This window comes from Macaca nemestrina, chromosome 9 (assembly GCF_043159975.1).
Source record: "Macaca nemestrina isolate mMacNem1 chromosome 9, mMacNem.hap1, whole genome shotgun sequence".
Classification (NCBI taxonomy): domain Eukaryota; kingdom Metazoa; phylum Chordata; class Mammalia; order Primates; family Cercopithecidae; genus Macaca; species Macaca nemestrina.
The window spans coordinates 129,758,565-129,782,849 of NC_092133.1; the positions used below are offsets into that span (position 1 = coordinate 129,758,565).

The 24,285-nt window shown below is 42.0% G+C and overlaps 1 protein-coding gene and 1 pseudogene across 3 annotated transcripts in view; one reads left to right on the forward strand and one right to left on the reverse strand.

The window, feature by feature from the left end:
- The window catches only part of LOC105490635 (FERM domain containing 4A), a 699,298-nt gene that overhangs the window by 219,383 nt on the left and 455,630 nt on the right, over nt 1-24,285 (forward strand). The gene's annotated exons all lie outside the window — the stretch shown is intronic.
- On the reverse strand, nt 10,246-10,888 carry LOC105490631 (high mobility group protein B3 pseudogene; annotated as a pseudogene).

Sequence of the window (24,285 nt, forward strand, 5' to 3'; positions counted from 1 at the left end):
CTCACCTTGAATTGTAATAATCCCCCCATGTCAATGGTGGGGCCAAGAGGAGGTAATTGAATCATGAGAGCAGTTTCCCTATACTGTTCTCATTGTAGTAAATAAGTCTTATGAGATCTGATGGTTTTATAAACGGGAGTTCCCCTGCACAAGCTCTCTTGCCTGCCACCATGTAAGACATGCCTTTGCTCTTCCTTCGTCTTCTACCATGACTGTGAGGCCTCCACAGCCATGTGGAACTGTGAGTCCATTAAACCTCTTTTCTTTACAAATTACCCAGCCTCGGGTTTGTCTTTATTAGCAGCGTGAGAACACCCTAATACAGTCAGGAATGATGCCAAAGTCCCACCACTGAATGCCTGTACCAGAAAACAAAAGTTTGTAAGTCAAGTCCCTGGGCATTCAGGGGAAGAAGATCCTGGGGTTTCTGATTCTATTTGGCCAGTGGCTGAAGTTCCTTCCATCAAATTTCTGCAGACATTTATAGAGTCTGAGTCCTCCAAGACTCTCTGTGACCTACCACCTTTTTAGTGTGCTACCAAGAATGGCTCTGTCTCGCCTAAGTTTGCCGACCATGGTATCTTTAACTCTGGCTGTGGAGGCAACATTGAGAGGCCAGAATCTCCAAGATGCTTGTTAAAATTCATATTCCTGGGCCTCAGCTCCAGAGATTAGAGTTTAGTAGGTGTTTGGTCAAACTCATATGGAAGTTTGGCATTTAAATTCTTTGACAGTTTCACAGTCTCTTAAAATATCACCATGTGGCAGGGTCTGTGCTGACTGCTTGGGTAATTTTGGCATCCAGGCCTCACAACCATCCTCTAAACAGTGTCACACATACATAGCCAGGAAAAGACAACTGTCCTAAGCTTCCAGATGACCCTAAATGTGTACCCATGAGGCACGAGGGTACTTTCTGGGGACAGATAAAGACCTCTCTGCGTGTGGAGGTGCCCACATTGCCCATGTTGAAATTTTGCTGCGATTCATTTCTTCTTGGAGGACCTACACTCACAAGGACTCCTTTCTGCTCACCCAGAAGAAGGCAAAAGTCCATCAAAAGGCAGGCCTGAAAGGCACCTAGCACGACAGGTACTCAAGAAATATTGACTGAATGAATGAATGTAGCCAGCTTTTCAAACTCTACTTCTACTCTCCTTCCACCTTCTCTCTCCCACAGGTGACCAGCCTGTCTTGCTTCTAGTGACCTTCAGCCTTCACCTAGCAATGCTGCCATTTGGTTGGGGACTCCTTTCTCTTCTCATTGTCCGATGCTTTGGGAACGCTGAGCTCAATGAAGCAGCCTGCTAAATGCTAACTGAGAATCTCAAAGACCCAGAGTCTGCATCTCCATGACATGAGAAACCCCCATCAACTTCTAGAAAATGGGATTCCTGCTAGCTCAGTAGTAGAGGGCACTGGTCTCAATGATGGGAGGCCAGCAGGCTGTTGCTTGAACAGTTTCATAAAAAGATCCATCCTCCTTGCTAGGGCCATCTTATTAGCTGTTGGAGGCTCTCTCATTCATTCAGTAAATATTTCTTGAGTGCCTGTCACATGCTAGGTGCTGTTCAGGCCCTGCCTTGTAATGGACTCTTGCCTTCTTCTGGATCAGTGGAAGAGTCCATGTTAGTCTGGGTCCTCCAAGAAGACACCAGGACAAACTTCCTCATGCAAGGATTGTACTGGGGAAATGCCAGTGTCTTCCAGGAATCAGCTCTCTCTTCTGTACTCAGTCACTGACATGGAACAGCCTACAGGAGGCAAGGCCTCAGTGCAAGCACAGAGATGCATTTCAATGCATAGCACTGGGTCCTCAACCAGTGATGAAGTCTGATGCAGGAGGTCTGCTAGGGACATTCTCCCGATGGCCACAGAGCCATGCTTTTAACCAAAAATAAACCAAGAAAGCACAAGTAAATGTCAGCACCAAGACAGATGTAACATAACCGGAAGTTAGATACCTCTTCTTTGGATGGTGTAGGTTTGCTAGGCCGATAGCCATTTCCCCTCTTCTGGAAGCAAGGAAAAATTATGGCAGGTGAAGATAAATTATGTCAGGTGCGGTTTGAGTTCACTGTCTTATTTATGGAGGGCTAGGGGACTGGGCAAGTATTTTTATAACATGGCATTAGTTTACTGCTTGTTTTTAAAGCTGCTATAAACGGGGTCTCTCCGTGGTGAGAAAGCTGAGTTCTGTAACCCACTGAGGCTCCTTTTAGTCCCCAGACCCTGTGATCATAAGCCTTCCTCCACCCCTCTGGCCATCTCGGATGTCAAGCCTTTTTCATTTGTAGCATCGGAACTTGGTGGATCCCAAGACAAGCAAGGGTTGGGGGTAACTCTCCTTATCTACTTTCAGCCAAGAAAACACAAGAAGTAAAACATTGCGCTATTTCTGTTCAATCCACCCATTGCAATGGGCCCAATGTGATCTTAACAGAGGAATGAACGTGCAAAAACCACCTACCAGTGTGCATTCTTTGCTTGAATCTGAGGTGAACAATAAACTGTCGTGGCGGTTTTCAGGCTTTCCTAACAGATGCTACACACGTTTCTGAAGTGAAACATGTCCCTGTGTTTCTGTCGGGCCTGGTTCCTAATAGAACAGAGTAATGATGCAGGGCATGCAATTTTCATAGCCAACCCCTCCATTTGCATGCACAGAAGCTGCAATAGCCCGAGGAGAAAAACAACTAAGGCATGCATGATCTGATGTGTTTCTGAATATTGGTCCTGTTTTCCTAGTGCCTTGAAAATGGCACTTGCAAACTACTTCTTCAACCATTCACTCAAAACTATTTATTGAGTGTCTATTATAGGCAATTTTTCTTTCAGAGAATGCTATACAGTCAGCAATGCTGATCGTTAAGGTGTGGGCTTTCAAGGAGCTCAGTGGAGTTTTACATTGATGTACGTCTTAGTCTATTTGTATTGCTATGAAGAGATATCTGAGGCTGAGTAATTTATAAGAAAGGAGGTTGATTCTGGTTCTGCAGACAAGAACCATGGCACTGGCATCTGCTTCTGGTGCAGCCCTCAGGAAGTTTCCAATCATGGTGGAAGGTGGAGAGAGGGCAGGGATGTCACGTGGCAAGAGACAGCAGAGAGGGAGGTACCAGGCTCTTTTTAAGCATCAGTTCTTGTGCAAACGAATAGAGTGAAAACTCACTCGTTACCACAAGGACAGCACCAAACCACTCATGAAGGATCCTTTCCCGTGATCCCAACATCTCCCACCAGGCCCTCCCTCCAACACTGGGAGTCACATTTCCACATGAGATTAGAAGGGGACAAATTTCCAAACTTTATCAATGTCTATGAGTAAGGGAGATGAGAACAATTACATAAGCAATATCCTCATCTCTGGGAAGAAGACTGTAAGACTAGTCATAGTATAGCTAACTAGGGAAGAGTAATTATTATTTTTCCTATATATTTGTGATTTTGTGAGAGCTATGAAATAAGTGATAAGGGGCCAACCACAGATGGACTGGGACTTTTGCATTAGTAGTGATCAAGGAACAGCCAGATTTGCCTACACCTGCAGTGTGCAATGCAGTAGCCATCAGCACAGGTGTCTCTTGCCACTTGCAGAGTGACTCAGATTTGAGGTGTGCTGTTACTATAAAACACGCATTGGATTTTGAAGGTGAGCTGCTCTAGACTGCAAGCTTCCAGGGGACAGGCTCTCATTTGGTATCCTTAGAACACAGCACAGTACTAGGAATGTACTAGGTGGTACATTCCTCTTAGACCACCCTGGAATGTACTAGGTGGTCTAAGAGGCTTGCTGGGGGGTTGGCGGGGGGGTGAGTGAGTGAGTGTATGGGTAGCAGGTAGGCAGTCATGTCTTATGTCACCGTGTGCCCACTCTTTCTATCCCATTCTTTCTCCTCCTACAGTACTTCAGTACCTTCTTCCACATCCACTCAGAACTTGCTCTTTGGCATCCAATATGCAGAGGGCCGGCATGGATCCAGTGCTGAACCCTTCAGCATGTGCTAATCCCGGTAGCTTAAATGGGATTTTGCAGGCTGAGATGCCTACCAGCGGATCTGCAGGATTCTGAAACTCTCTGCAAGGGGCTTAACCCTAGACACTCAGATTTCCTCCCTGTTTGTTACCTCTCACATTTCTCCAAACAACGTCAGCTGACCCCAAAGAGGCATTTGGCCATTCTCTCTTTCATCTGATAGCTGGGGTTTTAGGGAATGGTTCTCCGGCTGCCATCTCTGTATTGAGTCTTCCTTTGCACCCCTCTCTCATTGTCAGGTTTGCAGCGGTCATTCCTTTCTGCTCTCTTTGGGTCTGCCTCTCCTAAATTACAGGCGGTAAGTGAATGAGAATTGAGGAAACAGAAAAATGGGCTTATTAGATTGTGTCTAAAAATAGGAATAAATCCATTCCAAGTGAAGACTTGAAGCATCATCCTCCAAATGATGGACAGAAGCTTTGGAGCATGGGTATATGCCCTTTCCACTGGCTCTTCCTGGGGTTTTTGAAATCAATGGAAGTGAGCCCTGGGACCCCAGCTGGCTCAAATGAGGCTCCTTAAGCCCTACCTGTGTCTCTGAAGTAAGACCTGGCTGGTGGAAAGGCCAGAGCTCACCCAGAGAGAAGAGAGCCTGAGAAAAATAACCAAAAGGAATTGGGAATGAATCCACCCAAGTCTGCAGGAAACCAGCCCAAGGCATCTTCCCAGAACCTTTGTTGGCGCACACAGTGGGCAGTGAGTGACCTTTCAGAGAAGCCACAGGGAGAAGACAAAATTTCCAAAAGCAGCCATACTCACATGTATGTGTGCTTGAGCCTTTGAAAGCATGCCCCACTGAGACTGCAGGCCAAGGCCATGCCCTGCTGGAGTCTGGCCAACTCACAGTAGCTCTCAGCATCCTTGGTGATAGGAGGGGCTGGGGGTGAGGTGGGATGCAGAGCAGCAGAGGCTCGGAGATGTGACTCCTATATTATTCAGGTAGCAGATAAAGGTGTGCTTTTCAATAATACGACCCTGCTGGAGGAGAAGGAGGAGAAAGAAGAGAACAATGGCAGCACACATACACACATACACACACATACACATACACATACACACACACACGTATGCATTTCCAATTAGGGCTTTACAATAGCCTTTGACCAATTTGAGTATTACTAAATAGCCTTTGATTTGGATAACTTGAAGAAATAAGCAACAAATAATTTCTGAAAATGGCTTTTTTTATGTACAATCGATCCTTGAACAACATAGGAGTTAGGGGCATTGATACCCCTTTCAGTGAGAAATCTGGGTATAACTCCTGACTCCCCCAAAATTTAACTACTAATAGTCTACTGTTGATCTTGACCAGAAGCCTTATCAATAACACAAACAGCCACTTACCACATATTTTGTGTGTTCTATGCATTCTGTACTGTATCCTCACAATAAAGTCAGCTAGAGAAAAGAAAATGTTACTAAGAAAATCGCAAGGAGGAGAAAATATATTTTCTATTCATTAGGTGGGATTGGATCTGGATCATCATAAAGGCCTTTATCCTTCTCATCTTTACATTGAGCGGGCTGAGGAGGAAGAGGAGGGGTTGGTTTTGCTGTCTCAGAAGTGGCAGAGACAGAAGAAAATTCACCTGTAAGTGGACCCCGGCAGCTCAGCCGCGTTGTTCAAGAGTCAACTGTATAACTTTTAAACGATGTATCCATGCGGACCTCGTTTTGAAAATACAATAATAATGATGACAAATGAAATGAAAATCAGCACACCAGGCAGGATTCTTTGAGCTGGTTTTCTCCTAAGTCCGCAGAATACAACTCTGTCATTAAAAGGGATTCCAGTCCGAATCTGTACAAGGTCCCCAAGCTCCTTCCCCTCCAGGCTGCTCAGGGCTGCTCTCTCGGCGAGTGTTTCACCCTTAGCCCGCACTTACACAGAGCCACTATTTAACAACCTCTTTGTCTGTCTCCGTAATTGTAATAACTATACACATCGAGGGAAGGGAGAGATGGAAGCATAGTAAGCATAGTTTCCTTTTGAATTTGGAAAGAAAAAAAGTTTAATCAGGGGGCGGGGCACAGTGGCTTATGCCTGTAATCCCAGCACTTTGAGAGGCTGAGGAAGGCAGATCACCTGAGGTCAGGAGTTCAAGGCCACCCTGGCCAACATGATGAAACCCCAACTGTACCAAAAACACAAAAATTAGCCAGGCATCATGGCAGACGCCTATAATCCCAGCTACTCTGGAGGCTGAGGCAGGAGAATCGTTTGAACCCGGGAGGCAGAGGTTACAGTGAGCCAAAATGGCATCACTGCGCTCCAGCCTGGGCTACAGGGTGAGACTCCATCTCAAAAAAAGAAAGAAAGTTTAATCATTTCCTCCTATAAGCAAAGCCCAGTGTGAAGATGGGTGAGGTCCTGGTGGAGCTATTGTTATCTCTTAAAAGCTATTTTATTCTTTTGAAATCAAAGGCAAGAAAACACAGACACAACCACATCGAGACCACTGCAGACTGCTCTCTACCCTCTCCTCTGTGCTCCTCCATCAGGCACACCTGCCAGATTAATCCTCCTAAAATGCCACATTAATCATGTTACTGCTGCTCACTGATCTTCATAGCTCCTCATTACTTAGAGAATTAAATTCGAACATGGACTTGACTGCTCTGGGCCCTCCCCAGCTGGGCCACATTCCATGGCTGGTCCTCTTACCAATGTCTTTCTGTGTTTCTACCCTTCCTTCTGACAAATTAGTCTGATCACCATTTCTCAAATTAATTGTGCATTTTCTCAACACCAAGCATTTGCTCACTCTATTCCCTGGGCCATAAAGCTCTTTCATCATTCTGTTTCCCTCCCTCCCTCCCTCCCTCCCTCCCTCCCTTCCTTTCTTCCTTCCTTCCTTCCTTCCTTCCTTCCTTCCTTCCTTCCTTCCTTCTTTCCTTCCTTAATCATGGAGTATCTACAATGGATTAGGAGCTGTGGGTGAATCCTGCTCCCTCCTCCACCTGCCCTGCAGGATGTCTTCCCCCGTCCACAGCACACACCACTTAATGTTTTGTCATTAGTTTGTCAATTAGTCATAAAATCCTGTAACCACCTCTTATGTTATTCAAAAATATATTTGCTTTATCTCGCAATAAGATTTCTCCCTGCCAGGATCATGGCTTATTGTTTTTGGTGCATGACATCATGCATTGCCTGTAGTAGGTATGTTTCAGAGACATTTCTTATATGTATGAATTCATTGTGGATGAATTAATCCACAATGAATTGATAGATTAATTGTATTAAAATTCAGTCTTAATGACTTCTGTACTTTGATCTTTCCCTAACCATAGTGCTGCAAGCTTAGATATCCCTGCAGGGTAGAGGACTGTGTAAGGTGAAGTAATTCTTGAGCTAGACATCTGGGCATTTTATAACTGTCCAATGGCAATAATAAAGCCTTGAGCCAAATCACAGCGTGGGATGTTATTTCATCATTCTTAGTGGATCCATGCCTCAGGGAAACCCATGGCATAGAGAGGCTCGTGATTTTAAAAAGCAGAATAAATAAATCGAGGGTAAAATATTGCCTGTGCACCTGGAGGACATTATGCTAAGTGAAATAAGCCAGTCATAAAAAGACATAATGTAGGATTCCACTTACATGACTTCCTAGAATAGTCAAATTTGTAGAGACAGAAAACAGAGTGGTAGTTACCGGAGGCTAAGCTAGGGTAGAGAGGTAATTGTTTAATAGATACAAAGTTTCCGTTTTGCAAGATGAAAATGTTTAGGCCATTACTTGTACAACAACATAAATGTAATTGACACTACTGAACCTAAAAATAAAGATGGTAAATTTTATGATATGTGTACTTTCTCACAGGTCTTAAAATTTTTTAGCATGCCTTTAGTCCCAGCTACTTGGGAGGCTGAGGCAGGAGGATAGCTTGAGCCCAAGGATCCAAGACTGCAGTGACCTATGACTGCACCACTGCACCCCAGCCTAGGTGACAGGAGACACTGTCTCTAAAACAAATAATAATAATAATAATAAAATACACAGAACTAAAAAATTTACATAACCGTTAAAAAGAAAAAAGTAACTGCTTGTGAAAGAATTCTGAGGTATGTTTGGCAGATTAAAATCATTTCAATCATGGCAAAAGAAAAATGGCTCTGCAGTGGTTTTCAGATAACAAAGGAATTTACAGGTGTTTGTTTGTTTGTTTGTTTGTTTGTTTGTTTTAGCAAGAAAGCTGCTCTAATATATTTCAAGTAACTAGATGGACCATTCTTTGGAGTATCTTCCGATCTTGCCACCTTAATAAATGGATGAATGCCTCCGTTGTCCGGAATGTTTATTTCTGCGTTCTCATCTTGAATAATTATAAAAGAGAATAGCCTTACAGATCACTTCACAATTTATAAAATCTCTCAAGTTTGCTGTTTTCAAAGACAGGGATGTCTGCGTCAGCACCCCCATTTCCACATTTGATCATGGGCAAGAAGGAATTTTTTTTCTTTTGAGTGAATTCCTTTTATTCTTTTCGTGAACCAGTTTGTCCTTATTTGATCTTCTAAACTAGACACAAGGTTTTGGATGACCTTTTTATAAAGTCCTTCTTCTATATAGGAAAGCAATGTTTATATATGCATATTTTTATTTTTTAACCACATCTGTGATATGTTCAATGGCTCAGGGATAAAACACTTAGAAATAAAGAAAAGAGTTTTTTGTTTTTTGTTTTGCCAGCGTCTCGCTTTGTTGCCCAGCCTGGAGTGCAGTGGCGCAATCTCAGCTCACTGCAGCCTTGACCTCCTGAGCTCAAGTGATCCTACCACCTCAGCCTCCCGAGTAGAAAACCTTTTTTTGGGGGTGGCCCCGGGGGAAGATGGAGTCTTGCTGTGTGGCCCAGGCTGGAGTGCAGTGTCATGATCTGAGCTCACTGCAACCTCTGCCTCCTGGTTCAAGCGATTCTCCTGCCTCAACCACCTTAGTAGCTGGGATTACAGGTGCCCGCCACCACACCCGGCTAATTTTTGTAGTTTTAGTAGAGACAGGGTTTCTACATGTTGGCCAGGCTGGTTTTAAACTCCTGACCTCAAGTGATCTGCCCACCTCAGACTCCCAAAGTGCTGAGATTACAGGCGTGAGCCCCCAAACCTGGCCAAAGCATTTTTTAAGAACTGGAACTAATGTAAACTTCTAGGCATTACATTGAGTAGTTGACAGAAATTCTTGATGAATTTTGCTCCAATTTTTCCGGCAGCTTAGACACAAAGGGAAACACACTGGATTATGTATTTTGTTTTGCAGCAGGAGAATATGTTCAAATTTAAGTGCAGGTGATGACAGTAATTGGGACACTTGATTTTTATGTTCTTTAAAAGAAACAAGTATATATCTATTGACTTTCTCGTGTAACACTCATTTTACATTCTTTTGTTACTCTCTTCTTCTTTGCAGAACTTTCACTTTCTTTGTAACTTTCATCCAACAGTGAAACAAACTGGAAATTATGGTCTACTAAGGAACTGACTGTGGAAGAGAAGAAATGAATGATTCCTGTTCAGCCTTTGCAGGGTACAATATCTCACCCATTGCTGCTTCTGAGAAGTTTCTTTGGAGGCTTTTTTTTTTTTTTCTGAGGTGCTTTTTTTTCAACCAGTATCTCCCCAGTCCATATTTATTTCTCAGTCAAGAAACTTCATAAATGTCTAATCTTCTAGAGGCTGAGGAGCTTGGAATCTCTTGGGCTCTTCAACCCTTTGAGAGCCTTTCATGTAAGTGAAACAAATAGAGAGTAATACAAGATAGGATATGAGCAATAAGGTGCTAAATTGAATGTAATCAAGAAAGTGCAAAAATGGCTGATCTTATCAATAAGTCAGAAAAGTGTGAAAAATTACATGAACTACAAAGATCTGGGAAGGTCTCACGGCAGCCAGAGACTTTGAGATTGTAGGAGTCCATAGGAAATTGGCTCTTGACTCTACTTTTCCCCATTGAATTTGTTTTTGTTTCTATGGAGTAATTTTCTTCTATCGGTCCTTTTTCATTTTATCCCTGCCCTTCAGAAATTCATTCTATTTCATTTCTTTAGCAAATATGAGGGGCATATTATTGATTCTTCAATTCCCTGTCTTATTTTTCCTATGCAAAAACCCAGCCTGTAAGTGTGTTCTTTCTCCAAGGCTATTTTAAACAAACCATTTCCCCAGTCCTTCTTTTTGCTAAACAGGACTGTCTAATCGGGTTAAGTTCTTTTTTTTTTTTTTTTTTTTTTTTAACAGATAAACAGTTTCTTTATTCCTCCTCTTCTTCTTCCTCCTCCTCTTCTTCATCTTCCTCTTCCACCTTTTTCCGGGCAACTTTAGCAGGACCCTTTGCACCATCAAACTTTCCTTTTGACTTATAGTCAGCAACATCCTTCTCATACTTCTCCTTCAGCTTTGCTGCCTTAGTGATGTAAGGCTGCTTTTCACTGTCATTTAAATTATTCCACATCTCACCCAGCTTTTTTGCCACGTCTCCAATAGAGATGCCGGGGTTTGTGGATTTGATCTTGGGACGGAATTCTGAACAGAACAGGAATAATCCAGACAGTGGCCTTTTGGGAGCATTAGGATGCTTCTTCTTCTTGCCTCCCTTAGCTGGTCCGTATTCCTGCATTTCCCAATCATAGCGCACTTTATCTGCCTTTGCCATTTCATCAAATTTAGATTTCTCTTTCCCGGGCATCGTCTTCCATCTCTCAGAGCACTTCTTGGAAAATTCTGCAAAATTGACAGAGACCTCTGGGTTTTTCTTCTTATGTTCTTCTCTGCACGTCTGCACAAAGAAGGCATAAGCAGACATCTTGCCCTTTGGTTTCTTGGGGTCACCTTTAGCCATCCTGACTGTATTGTTCGCTAGTCTAATCAGGTTAAGTTCTTGATGAAGAAGTACCTGGTTTGTGTTGGTACAGAATTCTCATTAGAATATATAGTGAAGCTCTATACACGTGTTCGTTAAGGCAACATTCCAATTCAGACACATTTCCAATCACATACCCCAGATATGCCAAAGAGTTTAAACCTCAGTCCTGATAACACTACTTCTCAAATGTGCTGTTCTAAAGTAGAAGAGATTTCAGAAACTTCAGACAGATTTGGTGATCCGTGCTTACAAAGATCTGCTGAATAGCCAGCTCAAATGCACTTAATTAGTATCACAGAATGTCACCCATAAATTAAGGCCAAATAATAATGCATAGCTTACGAGATGTTTTAAAATGCATTTATCTGAAAATAGAGCTGAAACCTGAGAAAGATGCTGGTCCCACTAATAGTAAGAGAAATGCCAATTAAAGCGACATGAAAATGCCATTTCTCTCTACAGAGGGACAAAAAGCCCACAGTTTGGCAGTGAATTCTATTGGAGCGACTGTGAAGAGTGAGGCACTTGCAGAGAATACTGGTGGGAATGCAAGAAGGTACAGCTTCTATGAAAGGGAATTTGACAACATGTATAGCAAAATCATATACACATTTACTCTTTGGTCGTCTTCTGGAGACCCACCCCTAAGATGGATTGCCAAAAATACAAAAACACTTATTCCTAAGGCTACTCCTTGCAGCATTATTTGTCATAGTAAAAGAAAAGCAACCTGAAATAACCCAAATGTCTATCCATTGGTGTCTGGGTAAATAAATTGTGGTCCAGCCACATGAAAGAATATCTCGTAGCTCTATAAAGAAATGAGTAACTCTTCTATATAAACCATAGAGCGATTTTCAAGGTATATTATTATACGCAAAAGTGAGGTGAGAAAGTGTATGCTGTTTTCTAGAAAAGGGAAGATATGAATATATACACACATTTATTTATGTTTTTAAAATAGAGCAAAGATCACTAAACACACACACAGAATGGCTAACTGGTACCTACAAGAAAAATGATGCAACAAAGCGAATAAGATAATGATAGAAGCTATGAGCTTTGGCTATATCTTGTTTTAGAGATTTAGAATGATATAAACATGTTGCATAAATATTAAGTTAACTTTAAGCAACTCCCAAATATTAAAAAATAAACTTACATATACATCTGGTTGATGGCATAAACACACAGGGAGGAACTATTTAAAGCAACTTTTAGTTTACTTTATTACGATTTCAACTTTTATTTTAGATATGGGGGTTCACATGCAGGCTTGTTACCCAGGCACATCATGTAACACTGAGGTTTGGGTTATAAATGATCCTGTCAGCCAGATAGTGAGCATAGTACCCAATAGGTAGTTTTTCAGCCCTTGTCCCTTCCCTCTCTCCCCTCTCTAAGTAGTCTCCAGCATCTATTGTTCCCATCTTTATGTCTGTGAGTATGCAGTGTTTAGCTTCCATTTATAAGTGAGAACATGTAGTATTTGGTTTTCTGTTCCTGCATTAATTTGCTCAGGATAATGACCTCCAGCTGTATCCATGTTGCTGTAAAGAACATTATTTCAGTCTTTTTCATGGCTACATAGTATTCCATGGTGTATATGTACCACATTTTCTTTATCCAACCCACCATTGCTGGGCACTTAGGTTGAGGGGTATATTATTGATTCTTTGCTGTTGTAAATGTGCTGTGATGAACATACGAGTGTGGGTGTCTTTTTGCTAGAATGATTTCTTTATTTTGGGTATATTCCCACTAATGGGATTGCTGGGTCCAATGGAAGCTTGGTTTTAAGTTCCTTCAGAAATCTCCAAATTGCAAAGCAACTTTTATGTCATAGCGATTTCATTATATATCCCAAAGGACAGAAAGAACTTTAAAAAAAATCTGAAATGATTACCAGTCACTTTGGTGTTGGCAGTGGTGATTTTGTTTTTCTGAGGCTATCATGTGAGTAGTATGGATAAAGCAAGTGAGAAATGGTGTTGGCATCATTGAGATCCAGATTTTTGTCATGTGAGAAAAAAGAAATTGATGAGACTGTGTAAAACTGTAGTCCTGATTTTGAAATGGAAATACCAGCATAAATGTATGACTTAATTTATACTTAAAAGAAAATACTTAAAATGCCCCAATTTTGTACCCTGTAAAGTCCTAGACACAACCAATCCAGTAGTAATTAGTATTCCTCATTCCCCAATGGTAGATCTAGATTCTATTTCCCACTAAAGAGAACCAACCTCCTTAAATAATTGGTCACACCAGGAAGCAAAGAAATTAAATGACTACCAAGGGTGTTTCAAACAGATTCAGGAGCAACTGAATAGTTCTTATTCCTGGGGTCAGACAATTTGATTCCAAATTAGGATAAAACTGTAATGGATGAATTGAAACATATCAAATTTGTTTGACTCCATAAATGAATAATGATACTTTAAATAAATTCATCAGGCACATTTGGATGATGCTAGGCATGGTAAAAATTAGTGAATTTTAAAAATTGGTGAATAAAGGGGTGTTTCCTGTTGTGGATATATTCTAACTAATCAATGATGTAGGAATGATAGAATAAAAATGACAACATTTACAATCCCTAAAGAATTAATGGAGTTAGGCAGAGATCAACATATGATGATATCACAAAAAGAGAGAAAATCAGACATTATATAACACTGGGTGGAAGGAGATGCCACCACCGATGATGTATTCTTGCCAAATGTACAAGAAATACAGGAAACAGAGGAACATGATAAACAACACCACAGAGATTCAATTAGTAAAATCCAGATTACAGGAAACTGTAAAAGCAAATGACCCAGTGTGTTCAACAAGATTTGCAAGAAAAAAGAAAGAAATTGAGAAATCTATAGATTAAAAGAGAACTGAGACATACTAGTCAATCGCTATTTCTGGACCTTATTTGGATCCTGCTTCAAACAACACACACAATTGAGGAAGTCTAAGCACCATTTAAGAATATTAAGAAATTATTGTATAAGTATAAGAATGGCATTATGGTCGTTTTCTTTAAATTTCTGTCTTTTAGAGATGTAAACTACAATGTTATAAGTGACAATGTATTAATTTATGTAATAGTCCATTAAAATTATTTATAGTAACTCTATTATAATTTTATAGAGAGAAGATATGGATGTGCATATCTAACAAACTTTTTTTTTTATTTTTTAATTTTGTTTTTGTGGAGATGGGGTCTTGCTATGTTGCCCAGGCTGCTCTCAAACTCCTGGGCTCAAGTGATAGTCTGGTCTTGGCCACCCAAAGTGCTGGGATTACAGGCATGATGCACCATGCCCAGCCATCTAACAAACTTTATTTTATTGCTTAAACTGGCTTTCAAGCTTATAAGTGACAATACATTTCTTGTATGTCAGGAGGCCCAAAGAAAACAAGTGACCATGAAAAGAGCTATGACATATAGCTCTTCAAATGACCCATCTCTTATGGGCCAGTCTCGGTGCCAGAGATGCAGTGATGATTAAGTGGAACACGTGAGCTGAGCTTGTGAGGATGAGAGAGATTCCACTGTGTAAGGATCTGGGATGATGGAAGGGCCCTACAGGGAGGGGACCCCATGACCAGAAGTCCTGCCACAATGAGGGAGAGCTTGGTGTAACTGAGTTCAGTTGGATCCCTCAAACACTGCCCAGAGCCCTTGAAGGCATCTAAGGACACACTTATCAGGCCCGCCCCCATACCAGACTCAACTCAGAATCTTTTAAAGGCAGCTCTCTGTCAGGCTTGCCTGAGATGGTTTGGTTTTCCCTGGATAGGAGAGCCAGACACAGTGAGAGCTCTAGGACTAAGTTGAACCACATGAAATCGCCAGCTTCATGGGCCCACAGTGGCCGAAGTTTGGCAATTTCCCATGCTCTAACCTCAGCATTCTGAGTGCCGGGACTGGCTCATTGGGACCAGAGTGGCTGGGGAAATTCTCTTGGCTTTGTGTCTCCCTGGCCTTTCTACTCAGGCCAGGCTGTGGTTACAGCACAGATGGGGCTAGGGGCACTGAGCAAGGCCACCGAAGAGCCTCGGGGACAGGAAGGCATAGATGGGCTCTGTGTGGCCTCGCCTTCCCTTTCTGGGGAGTAGAGCATCTGGGAAGAAAGGAAACCCACTTAGAGAAGAAGATTGGGGTTCTAGACTTGAGCAATTATATGGGCAGAGACTGAGGTCTGGTGTAAGTCAAAGTAAGAGATCTAGAGCAGGGAAATGAATACCACAGTGTAGACCTCAATGGCAGTGTAACCTTGATGGCAGTGTAGACCTCGATGGCGCGTAACCTCAATGGCAGTGTAACCTCGATGGCAGTGTAGACCTCGATGGCAGTGTGACCTCGATGGCAGCGTACCCTCAATGGCAGTGTAACCTCAATGGCAGTGTAGACCTCGATGGCAGTGTAGACCTCCATGGCAGGAGGACTGTGGGAAGCACATGAAACATAGGGGAAAAGATGAGAGAAGACCTTTCTCTAAGCCAGCATTTGCTCCAAGTCACAGCAAGGAGGAACTGGTACCATACCATACCTTGTCTGTAGTTGGCCGACTTCAGCTTAGTAGGAATCGTTGACTGAACGTAATTCTTTTAGCTGAGGATAGGTTCAGCCATTTTAAATTCATCATTTCAATGTGATCTTTATGGAATTTAGATCCTTAAAAATTCTATGAATTATCATAGAAAAAAGGCAGATGATAGGAAGGGAGGGAAGAAAACTATCTCAGTGACCTTCCAACTAATTATTCCAATAATGACTCTGGCCATAGGGTGGGCAGGTGAAATAAGGTGCCCCGTAGAGTGTGCTGCCTTATCTTAGCAATTTTGTACTAATGAGAACCTGATATTTGAAATACACTAATGATATCGATTCATTTTACAGTCAGCTTCATATAATAGAAAAACTAATGCTTACTAGATCTATGAATAGTGGCTTAAACAGGATATTTATTTCTCTTTTGTGAAAAAAACAGCCTGCAGGTAGTTAATCCAGGGCTGTTTTGGAAGTTCTGTAGTCAACAGAGACCCAGGCCTCTGGTATTTTGCTCCTCCACCATCCTCAGTGGATCACCTCATGGCCCCAAGTGGCTACTTGAGATCCAGGCATCACATCTGTATTCCAGGCTGCAGTAGGAAAAAGAGAGAGAAGGTTATTCCCCACCTGTTTCAGGAGATTTCTATTAACACCCCATTAGGCAAAGCTTAGTCACGGAACACATGTGAGTGAGGATGTATTTGTATAATATTTTAGATTAGATGGGCATGTTGCTGATCTGATTAAAATGAATGTTTTCTTACATGGAGAAGATGAAGCGTGTAGGGGTGGATGCTGGCCATCTCTTCACTTCAGCAGTAGGGCCTGCTGTTGGCCAAGGCACCTGTGTGGAGGAGAGGCTCCTGTTATGAAATTAGATGGGAATGACACCCACATAGAACAAAAAGTAAATCTTTTCCTCCTTCCAACTTGCTTCTAAGTGCTTTCAGTTTCTTACTGGCTGGGTTTTGAATTCTAGGAAAATAAAGCTTCAGAAAGTGGCTGTGACAGGTTGCCCCACATGAAACCTCCCATGCACAGAATCACTGCACCAGATATAATTGAGAGCTAGTTTCGTATTTCCTGCGTATCATATTGGAAAATTGAGCTGTCAGATCTCTTTAAGGGCTACATGCCAAAATGAGAACACCCAAGCCCTTCTCTTCGCAATTCATTTCTGCAGGACATTTTTTTTTTCTCACTATCTTCAAGACTCAAGGAAGTTGTACTAGAAGCCAAATCCATCTAATTTGAGTAAGCTTTTGAAGTTCAGATATTTGCTGTGGATAAAATTGAGAAAATTTACAGGGAAAAGCTTCTCTGAAGTATCCCTTCCCACTAAAAGTCCCTTAATTTCCAGAACGTTTCAAACTGTGGGTTGTGAGTTAACCAATGCATTGTGGGAGGGTGGATTGGGTCTTGGTCCTCTGTGGTCAGAGCACCCTGACATACCTGTGCAATGAAGAGCTGGGTGAATGAGAAATAAGCAGGGAATTACTCAGTGTGTCTGCCTTCCAGATTCAAGTGATTCTCCTGCCTCAGCCTCCCGAGTAGCTGGGACTATAGGCCTGCGCCACCACACCCAGCTAGTTTTCATATTTTAGTAGAGATGGGGTTTCACTGTGTTGGCCAGGCTGGTCTCAAAGTCCTGTCCTCAAGTTATCTGCCTGCCTCGGCCTCCTGAGGTGCTGGGATTACAGGCGTGAGTCACCATGTCCGGCCCAGTACATCTGTTGAAGGTGATTAAGCTACGTGCTGTGAAGGTATTCCAGGAGACTTACAGCTGGTACGGGAACCTTAGGCTCTGTCACTTAGGAAAGAATCTTCCAATCTATGGACCACCTCACTTGTGTTCTTTTCTTGTAACTTTTTCTGAGCTCCTTTGCATCCTTTGTTTTCCCAAAAGATGTTTAACTGGAAGGAAATGTGCATCTTCTATTCCCTAAAAGCATGGTCATCTATGGGTTGGACTTAAATCCAGTAAAAGCAGCTTAATTTTTTTTCATTAAGTTCTACAAATAGCTGAGTAATGATGCTCATCCAATAATTGATGGGGGATATGTCTAAAATTAGACAAGATGCTCTTGAAAGGGTATCCCAAAATGAAGAGTAAGGGAAGAGGAAGAGAATTTACCTCTGTGCTTTGCTCTGTGAAGAGTTTATGGGCACTATTCACAAGGAGAGATGTGTTGTGTTGTGTTATGTTAGAAGCCAGGCATATGTGAAGGTAGAAGCTCATAAGCCTGGAGATGGTGACCATGAAGACCAGGTCCAAATATGGATAAGATATGACATAAGTAGAAAGTGTCATCAATTTTCTTTTCATCTCCTTTCTTCACCACTTTGTCCATCATCTGATGTGCTATCTCTCTAGGTTCCCACTGTTATTTTTCCCTCTCTCCTCCTGTCTCAAAAGATATGTTGAAACTAATTCACATCTACATTGGAATAGAGCATAAATGAGTGTCCTTGGAATTTCAGCCAATTGTGAGTATCTGAGGGTCTTTTGAGGAGCAGACTACCTAGTCCTATTTTATCTACTCATAAGACTAACCCCGCAGCAAGTAATGATTTTAAGAAAAAAGTTTGGGAAGTGTCTAACAAAGTTAATTATTGCAGACCAATTTCATGAGTTTCATTGCCTCCAAGAAGGATCACTGTAGAAAGTTCTGGGAGATCCTGCAGTTGTCATGAGATATAGGATTGACAAGAGGATTATGAAATCACAGGTGAGAAGCCACTTAGCCCAGAGATTTTCAAACTTTTTGGTTATAAGTCAAATGTTTTCAAATAGAAATAGTATAGGGAATATTAAAAGGTAAAACATATAATAGATAACACAGAGCTGTTTTGGTAGAACCCTGGGGTGGTTCAGGGGTAAGGGGTTAGGGAATGTCAGAGGTTCTTGTGGGAACCCTAGGGTTTGGGGCCTAAAGTCTAAACATCACAGCTCCATCCAACCCACACATTGGCAGGACACAAAAGCTTGGGCTCTGAGATGCCGAAAGACTTGTACAAAGTTAACAGAGTTAAAACTGTATTTAACACTCCAAACTTCTAGTTCAGAGTTTTCCCAGTAAAGTCATCAAGTGATTGATTTTCCCTTAGATATTTATTTTTTTCTGTTATTAGAAAACCTAAAAAGTATAGGTAGTAGCATGGGGGGAAATGAAATCCACCTAAAATCCTATCAATCAGAAATATATATATATTCTATTTTCAGCATGAAATAATCTTCGATAATCTTAACTTCAACAATCTTGAACAGATCGGCTTTTCTCATATTGACTCACTGTGCAGCTTATCCTAAGACGCAGCAAGTATATAAAATAAAATACCACAAATCCTAGACTGTAACCGCATATAGAAAGGTTGACGTCTTTCATTTATTCACACTTTTAGCGGGGCAGGAGGGAAATACGGTGGAAAAGCCATTTTGAAATAACTCTTCCTAAAACCTCTCTAAGTTTCCCAGGACCCAAACCCAGCCTATCCTTGCGGATAATGATAGAATAATTATAATGATAGAGTAATTTGGAAATATTTTTCACAAGGAATTTTTCTAGATATTTTTTCCAAGCATCCAAGAGTCTCAAGCTCTGGCTGCAGTCCAGTATTTCTAATGAATTCTTTGAAGCTCTAGCATGGATGCTACTTCAAATAAAAAACTGATAGAAAATGGAAACGTTTCCTTTCACCACATGTGATAAGTGATTTTAAATTCATAAGTTCAGGTGAATCGAGACGACAGTGGAAATGAAGTTGACATAAATGACAGAGCCAGCCAGGCACCGCAACTGGGTTTGCTGAGCTGACTGCAAAACAAGGAGTGGATGAGCCGCCTGTCCGGCACATGGGGGTGAAAACCAGAGATCTGTGCTCTACCTGAGAGTTTGTATAAATGGCAGGGACAGAGAACTGAGGAAAGAGCCAGACAGGGAATGGGGGGAGAAAGTACTTGCTCAGAACCCAGACCCTCAAGTCAGGTTGCCTTGGTTCAAACCAGGCTCCAGCTACTTGGTAAGCCGAGCCTGGAAGACCGCTGGAGCCCAAGAGTTTGAGGCCAGCCTGGACGACAGAGGGAGACCATGTCTCCAAAAATAAAAAAGTTTTAAAAAGTATTGGGCTCCATCATTTTATAAGTTATTTAATTTCTCTAGGTAGTAGATGTAAAAGAGACCATTAAAAATTATACCACTCTTGAAAATTTATTAAGTAAATATAGCTGACCCTTGAGCAACATGGATTTGAACTACACAGGTCCACTTACACGCGGCTTTTCTTAATCAACCAAACGAGGATCAAAAATATCATATTCATGGGTTGTGAAAACCACATATAAACAGGGCCAACTTTCGTATAGGAGTTCTGCAGGGCTGGCTGTAGGAGTTGGGTATTCCTGGATTTGGACATAGGCAGGGGTCCTGGAATCAATCCTCTCCATACCCCGAGGGATGGCTGTGCACATAAATACTTAAAGCAGGATTTGCCACATAGTGTTCGAGAAGTCATAGCTATTCTGATCATAATTATCTTGGAAGTTTTCTGATTTTTTTTCTCTTCTGTCTCTCATCTCTTTGCTAACTCTGCCCTATAAATTGAGACTATATTGAGCATTTTACTGGACACATTAGGAAGAGGTGATTGGAATTATATCAGGACTAGGAGTAAGAGGAAAGCTGAACCATGGGTATGGGCTTAGGCCACATGTCAAGGCTGAGTGTGACATTGATGGAGTCTGAGGCTTGACTGAGATGGGGTGAGGCCTATATACCAGGATGTCCTCCAAAACCGGATCTGAGAAAGGGCATAGAGTTCCCCAAGGCAAATAAAAACAGCTTCCATTTCCTGAATACTGTGTGCAAAGTGGAGTGCTCCTGTGATTTCACTGGATACTCTCAACAATGCACGTTTTCAGATGAAGAACAGAAGGCTTAGGAAAGCTAAACAGGTAGTCCAAGGTCCTACCACTGAAAAGTGGCAGAGCTGGAGTTCCAATCCAGGTTCCATTGACTCCAAAGCTCATATGCACGCCCACTATGTTGTACTGTGCCAGGAAAGCAGGACAGGTCGGGTCCATGGTGTGAGTGAAGGCCTCAGACCTTGTGACCATTGAACAAAGTTGTCCACATGGGTGCTAGGGAGGCACTAGCGTAAGAGACTAGACTGGGGCTTTCTTGAGAACCATATTCAGAAGTATTTCCTTTATCAGTCAAACAAAAGGAATGATTGAAAAATGTTGGGTTGAGAATATCGGAGAGCCAGGCACGGTGGCTCACGCCTGTAATTCCAGCACTTTGGGAGGCCGAGGCGGGCAGATCACGAGGTCAGGAGATCCAGACCATCCTGGCAAACACAGTGAAACCTCGTGTCTACTAAAAATACAAAAAAGATTAGCCAGGCATGGTGGTGGGCGCCTGTAGTCCCAGCCACTACTGAGGCTGAAGCAGGAGAATGGCGTGAGCCTGGGGGGCGGAGCTTGCAGTGAGCTGAGATCATGCCATTACTCTCCAGCCTGGGTGACAGAGTGAGACTCCGTCTCAAAAAACAAATAAATAAATAGAATATCGGAGAGAATGATATGACCTGCATTTTAGGACCGCAACTCTAATGGAAATTTACAGGAATGGATTTACTAGAACAGAGACAGGAATTAGGGGTGACCAGTTTGAAGGCTGCCACAATAATCCAGTGAGAACTTCCTGGATTTAGAAAATAAATTATATATAATATATCATTTTTATATATAATTTATATTTCATATAATGTATATTGCAAATTATATAATCTATAATTTATAAATTATAATTTACATATGTGTTTATACATAATTTATATTTTATATAATGTATATTATAAATTATATAATCTATAATTTATAAATTATAATTTACATATATGTGTTCAAGAAGTCATAGGTATTCTTTCACAATTATCTTGGAAGTTTTCTGATTTTTTTCTCTTTTCTCTCTCATCTATTTGCTAACTCTGCCCTATAAATTTAGACTATAATGAGTGTTTTACTGGACACACTAAAATATATAAAACTAAAACTAAATAGTTTATATATAAGCTAAAACTAAAACTAACTAGTATATATAAAACTAAATACCTAACACATAATATATCTACAAGTATAAGATAATAATTAAGAGCACTAAATTTGGAATCTAACAATCCAAAGTTTTTATCTCAGTTCTGTTCTATGTTAGCTGTTGAACCTCGGGCAATTCAGCTTCCTCCTCTGTAAGGCAGACAGGTAAGACTATCTTAAAGAACACTGTGAAAATTAAGATTAAACAGATGATTCACTTAAAAGCATTTAGTAGGCCGGGCGCGGTGGCTCAAGCCTGTAATCCCAGCACTTTGGGAGGCCGAGACAGGCGGATCACGAGGTCAGGTGATCGAGACCATCCTGGCTAACATGGTGAAACCCCGTCTCTACTAAAAAAACACAAAAAACTAGCCAGGCGTGGTGGCGGGCGCCTGTAGTCCCAGCTACTCAGGAGGCTGAGGCAGGAGAATGGCGTGAACCCGGGAGGCGGAGCTTGCAGTGAGCTGAGATCCGGCCACTGCACTCCAGCCTGGGCAACAGAGTGAGACTCTGTCTCAAAAAAAACCCCCAAAAAACAGCATTTAGTACAGTTGCCTAGAACATAGTGCTCATGAAATACAAGCTACTTTATTATCATAATAATTATTATTATTTCTTACTCCCTTAATCCTTCCTGTTAGCCAGAGAACAAAAGTCTGCAATGAGAATGAAATTTTTAAAACCTCATTGTGACTCATTTAAGCAATTACAATTTTTCTAAAATTCTATTTCTAAAATTTCCTATAGATAGAGAATCCATGGCATGTACCAGGATGTCTTCCATCCACAAATGACGTCTTTTTTTTTTTTTTTGAGACAGAGTCTCACTGTGTTGCCCAGGCTGGAGTACAATGGCACGATCTCGGCTCACTGCAATCTCTAATCTCCGCCTCCTCCGGGTTCAAGTGATTCTCCTGCCTCATCCTCCTGGGTAGCTGGGGTTACAGGCGCCCACCACCACCACCGGCTAATTTTTGTATTTTTAGTGGGGATGGGGTTTCACCATGTTGGCTAGGCTGGTCTTAAACTCCTGACCTCAGGTGATCGACCTGCATTGGCCTCCCAAAGTGCTGGGATTACGGGCGTGAGCCACCACACCCGGCCTGCGTTTTTTGTTCTTTAATGAATAAATAAGATGCAATGCAGCTAAACATAATGTGGGTGGGAAAGAATGCACTGTCGTAATGTTCCCATTTCACTGCCGCTGCAGCTTGTGCTCAGGTGTCTCTCCTGAGTCATCAACTCCTGCAGAGCAGAGTTCAGGTCTGCCCAATTATCTTCTTGGCCAAGCAAAGTGAGTCCCCTGCAAAATTAGCTGCTTCAACCTTTCCCTCTTTAGGTGATTTATGTTTTGTAACGTTTGCGTGAATTATCTAATATTGAAAAACTTATTTATTTGCAGAGTTGGGTTAAGAAGTAATTATTTGCCCCAAAGTTGCCTAGATTTCTGTTAGGAACTCACATCTGAGCTCCCTACATTTAGTGGGCTTCTGAGATCAGAAGTCTCTCTCCATAATTGTTGCCAGGGAAAGAAGTCAAGTCAGCAGGTGGCTTAGTCAGTTCAGGCTGCTGTAACAAAATACCTTGGACTGGGTAGTTTATAAGCAACAGAAATTGATCGCTCACAGTTTTGGAGGCTGGGAAGTTCAAGATCAAGGCAACAGCAGATCTGGTGTCTGGCGAGGGCCCATTTCTCACAGATGTCCCTTCTATGTGTCCTCACATGACAGAAGGGGCAAACAGGTTCCCTCCAGCCTGTTTTATAAGGACACTAATCCCATTCGTGAAGATTCCACTTTCATGATCTAATCATCCCCGAAAGTCTCACTTCTTAATACCCACGCGTTGAGAATTAGATTTCAACATATGAATTTTGGAGGGGAACAACCTGATCACAGCAGAAGGCTCGGTGCCTTTTTTTCCCCAAGAACAGGATGGTGAGGGTTATTTTTGCAGCCTCTCACAATTGGGCACATACGATCCAAATTCAGCGCATTACTGTAGCGTTCCAGTTTTCCACTTGCGCTCCTTATGTCTTCCTGTTCATCTTCTGGTTTTATTGATTCGTGGACAGTGAGTGCTCTGGCTATTTCTATTGGTGTGGACTTGCCCTGGAGAGGGACCCCCACCCTCTGGAAGAGGCCCCAGCATGATTAAACTCTGGAGAAGTGGGTCGTGTTTTGGAAAGCTTGTTAGCTATGCTTATCTATAAACCACATCATATATGGGCTAAAACTGGCACATGTGGTCTTTGTTTCATTGCTTGGTACTGAACAGGGATCCAATCCAGCGTGCTGGAGAGGAACGATGATTTTGGAGAAATGGATGCAGGGAGCCACACTGGCCCACAGGCTGCTGCAAAGTGCTAAGGTTGAGAGTGCATTTAGAAGTGTGTATGTAAAATAATTCAAACTGCAGTGTCCCGGCGAGGTGCTTCGGCTCTTTATGCATTGTTCTATTAATAGCTTATGTCCCCACAGATAGTTCAAGGCTTCCAATTCAATCGACAACTGTAAATTACGATACGAATGGCATCAAATCAGTGAGTGGCCCAGTGCCAAGTGACAGCGCCACTTTTGCAATGGGGCAAATCTATTCTGAGCATGAAAGTGATGGCTAGCAGGAAGCATCCAGGCAGTCCCATGCAGAATCCTTTAAAACTTGAACTAGTTCCCGGGGAAAGAAGCACTTACTCTGGAGAATGCTGACGGGGAGAAGTGTCATGAGCTGAATGGCC